Genomic DNA, 4,720 nt, shown 5'->3' on the forward strand with positions numbered 1-4,720 from the left:
CTTGTAAAATGGATGATACTAATTGCAGGCACTGCAGCATTTTGATCAAATCGAAGAACATTGGTGGTGAATTTTGTTTATCCCCTCAAACAAAACTATGCTCGAGGTCTTTCTCTGTGCCTCGTTGCACAGGATGCTTGGTATGTGTTTAATCTGTGGAATGTTATGCAGTATTAAAGTTAGAACATGTTCTCAGCAGTCCACAGTAATGTTTACTACAAACTCTACATGCACAGCTCATGCTAGAGTGTCAGTGAGGAGGCTGCCCAGCACTTTGCTTGAGAAACTTTTCTCCATGGTTCTGACATCAGCCAAAAACAACCTACCACAGATGAAAACGCTGATTGGCTAAGGTGAGGTGAGAATGAGGATTCCAATATTGCCTTGACCAACTGTTCTAGTGAGCTCCTGGTCCTGGTAGGGCACTAATTTGAACACCATTATGCTGCAGGAGGCAGAACACACCACTGCACGAGCCGCCAGACCGGACGCCACCTCATGTTACAGGACAATACTGATGAACTCAGACTGGTTCGAGCAGCTCATGCTTGGAACATGGGATCATGACTGTTGGGGGTAGGTGCTGCATGGGCTAAGCCCTTTCTGGCCTGATGTCTTAATGGAAGAAAATGTCAGGATGGGGATTGAAACGATCACAGCCGCTCTCCGGTGTTAGCTTTCTTTCCTGCCACATCTTTGATCTTTTTTTTAAAGTTGGTTCTGTTGCCTGATAGTCTGGGCCTGTCCCTAGGAGGAATTTCTTCATGGAGCTCTGTCTTTCCTCACACCACACCCTTACCACATCCTAGATGTTATCCACATTCTTATTTTGAGCCACGGCCCCTTGTCACAAGTATGGTGGTCCTTCTATGCTGCCAGGGTCCTGGTCAGGACCTTCTAATCAATTCAGTAGAAGTCAATCTGTGGGTTAATCCTATTTTGGTCTGCTGCTCATTCAGGGTTCATCCCCTTCCAATAGCTCACTAACAGCTTTCAAACATAAATCAACTTAAATCAATTTACTTACTTCCTTGACTGTCTCAGAGGATGCTTTAGGTTAAGTCCCTTCCTTCATTTAGAGTTGATCCCCTGTATCAAATTCCTTAGCATTCTCAAATGGAAAAATTAACTTAAGTTCATGCATTCCTTCATCCACCTCTATCAAGTCATTTAGCAGTCCAAAAAGTGACAATCCATTTAAGTCTGCACATACAGTCAGGGTTGATCCCCCTTCATCAATTCATTTTTACCAGTCCCCAAATGGAAAATAAATCTAAGACAACTCTCATACCAGCTGGCTCTATTTCCCCACTCATGGAAGGCCCAGGATCCCTTGCTGCATACCACCCACCTCCTCAAGCACCTACTTCTGCCTGGGCTTCAATCCAGCATTCAGTCAATGATCCCCGGCTTGTTGGTGGTCCTTTGACCACTTGTGACAGTTGCTGTGTGCCCCTTTGCCACAGCTAATTGCAGGCTGGTGCAGGCAGGAGATGCCTCTGGCATCTTGACTGTTCAGCCTGGGAAAGAGAAGACTGAGGGGGGACTTAGTGGCTGTCTATAAATGTGTAAGGGATGAATGTTGGGAGCTGGGAGAAAAACTGTTCAGTAGGGGGCCCTAGGGGAGGACAAGGATCAGTGGCCATAAACTGTTAGAGGATGGTTTCAGGTTGGATGTAAGAAAGAACTTCTTTACAATAAGGGTGACTAGAGTCTGGAATAGACTTCCCAAGAAGGTGGTGCAGTCCCCAACCTTGGAAATGTTCAAGAGGAAACTGGACTGACACCTTGTGGGATCGTTTGATCTCGGCAGTATTCCTGCCCAGAACAGGGGATTGGACTCAATGATCTTTCAAGGTCCCTTCCAGCCTTTAATGTCTATGATCTTCCCTGATAGGACACTGCAGTCTCTCCCTGGCTGCCCCTCTTCAGGGCCAGAACTACATTCCAGGGTCCCTCACCACCAATCCTGATGGAGCACTCGCTGTGAAAATGTGGCAAGGTGCTCCAGGCTCCAGCTGTGTTCTTCCTTCTCACACCTGAGGTAAGTGTGGGGTGATTGTGATCCCTGGAACCTCCTCTGTGCCTGCCACTTCTCTCTTCACAATGACCAATGGTGGTGAAACTTTAGAGTGTCCTATGGCATATTTGTGGACCTTTGTGCTGAGGTGGCCCCACTGCTGTAGCACAGTGATATTGGGCTTTGGCACTCTGTGTTCATCAAGAGATGCATGGCCCTAGCAATTTGGAAGTTGGTGAATGCCAACAGCCTCCGTTCTATCACCAACCAGTTTGTTTTGGATTGGACAATGGTGCTGATAGCTGTGCATAAACTGTGAGATGCCTTAGTTGAGGGGCTGGGGCCGTAGTTCATTTGGCTCAGGAACCCACAGGGCGTCATTGCTGGGTTCAAATAAATTGGCTTCCTAAACTGTGTGTGGGCCTTCAATGGGACCCACATACCTATCGTGTGCCTCCCTCACCATACCTCAGATTACACAAATCATAATGGTTTGTAACAAATTGCTGCCATTATCTCCATGGAACAGACTAACATTAGCTGAATGCACATTACTTACTACTATCTGGAGATACTTCTTGCAGGAAAAGTTGTAAATTTTCGATGATACAAGTGCACTTAGCATGTTTTTTACTGCTTGTACATGTGAACACTTGTGTTTTAAATGCATTTAATATGTACTAAGTGTCCTGTATGACATAGCCTTTAATGTAGTAATATTTCTAAGAACATGGAAAGACATTTCAGATCATGGCACTCTAATATGAGGTATGGTTTGGGCAGAAAGGGGAATTATTATGCCAATATACCACAGGGATAATTTCTGTATTTTGAAATTAATTAGGTGAAGCCCACTCCAGGAATGAAGTTATTATTTGGGGGAAATAACTTGCCATCTGCCCTCTTGTTTGATGGAAAGTGTCAGTCCTCATTACTCTATAGGCAGGTATAATTTAATCTATGTGGTAGTGCTGAAGTGATATTGTAGCCACAGTGATTCATGAAATATGTGAGAAGCAAGTATTTTTGTGGGTAATATCTGTTATTAATCCACGTGCATGGTTGGGGTATATTTAGGCAAGCCTTCGAATATAGAATGTGCTATATTTCAAAGGCTTATTTTTATTTCATTTATTTAATTCTAATCATTTTCAGTGCAAAACCTTCAGAAAAAATTATGTGGCTTTTGGAAATCCTATATGAATTTTAGAAATACCAGGCTCCAAATCTATCATACCTTTAAAGTGACACCTTTTTATATTTCTAAAACACAAGGTCAGATCTTCAAAGATAAGAAGCAACATGCAACATGAGCAGCAGACATTTCATACTGAGGAAAAATACTTCCATGTCAGATTAGGACCTGTTAAATGACAAAAGAGGCTTCATCTATCTTTTAGCTGAACAGAAGAATAGAACAGAACACAATGGTAAATGTTTATACATAAAGTCAGCGACACTTATATAACATTCTGTGCATGCATGTAATTGAAGTAAAAGGCACATCACACCTGCTGTTCACTTGAGAGAGATAGCATGAGATACTGTGACATAGTAGAACTTGATGGCACGTGAAATGCTTTTCAAAACGTTGCTGTCCCTACTGCTTCCTTTCTAACCTCTTGCTGACATAAAATGTGATTTTGACTTCGGAATTTACAAAGCCTTTCACTTACATAAAATATGTCATTTTAAAAAAAGAAATTGGTGTCTAGGATTTTGAAGGACTCACTATTATATTCTATTAATTTATTTTTTTCAGAAGAAACAAAAATGCACTTGAAGACATGCTGTTTCAGACTAGAACAAGATGATCCTTAGAATTCTAAGTAATAAAATACTTAAGATTCTGTTTTTTATTTGACTAAATACATGTTTTTATGTGTGTTTTCCTCTTGTTATCATCTATTGATTTATAAAGCCCCGTTGTTCTGGAGCTGCGTGCAGTACAGTTTCAGCAAGAAGCACTCAGAGAAAAAACACTAATATGAAAACTGAAAAGGTTTCCATAGTTGGAGCCAGGTACAAGGAAACCCTGTACGTGGAAATTGTACAAGACAGATGCTGTGAATCTGCTACGGATAAATGTGGTCAAGTTAGACAGAAACTTGTAGTCCTAATTATTGTCCAGCACTCATTAAAAATATGTTAAATATGGGACTCAGGCAAAAGAAACCTAAGCACTCTAAAATTTGCGACATTTAAAATACACATCTGGATTTGAATTTTTGCATCCTCTTTCAGCAGTCCTCTTTCAGATGTTACAGTAGGACTAAAAAGTTGCTTTCTGAAAGGATTTACAGTCCCAAAATTGTAAATAGTTCACTGACTTCATATTACTGCTGTGCGGAATTTTTCCCGGGGGGTGCAAATCAGGACAACTGCTCTGGGCCCCGTGCTTTGCGGGGCCCTGTGGTGCCAGGTGCAGTGGCTGTGGTGACTCTGTGCTGCCACTGCCAGCTTTGTGTCAGGCCACTTGCTACCCCTGCTTGCCCCCTGCTGCTGGCATCAGTGGCAGCAGCTTTTTCACATCCTGGGTGCGTGGGATTGGGGTAGGGGCAGGTCCCTGTATGAGCTGATTTGCCCCGGGCCCCACACTCTCCTCAGGTTGGCTCTGGTGTGGGGCCCGGGGCAAATCAGCTCATGTGGAGACCCACCCTGGTCCCGCATGCTCTGGATGTGAAGAAGCTGCCATTACCA

General features: G+C 43.1%; 1 long non-coding RNA gene across 1 annotated transcript; it reads left to right on the top strand.

The window, feature by feature from the left end:
* The first annotated feature begins 446 nt into the window (after positions 1 to 446).
* On the top strand, positions 447 to 3,864 carry LOC112551186. The gene is made up of 4 exons (XR_003095398.1): positions 447 to 576; positions 1,898 to 2,044; positions 3,296 to 3,450; positions 3,783 to 3,864. It is a non-coding gene; the product is annotated as an uncharacterized LOC112551186 (long non-coding RNA).
* Positions 3,865 to 4,720: the final 856 nt, after the last annotated feature.

The sequence above is a fragment of the Alligator sinensis genome, unplaced genomic scaffold (genome assembly GCF_000455745.1).
Source record: "Alligator sinensis unplaced genomic scaffold, ASM45574v1 scaffold924_1, whole genome shotgun sequence".
In the NCBI taxonomy this organism is placed as follows: Eukaryota; Metazoa; Chordata; order Crocodylia; family Alligatoridae; genus Alligator; species Alligator sinensis.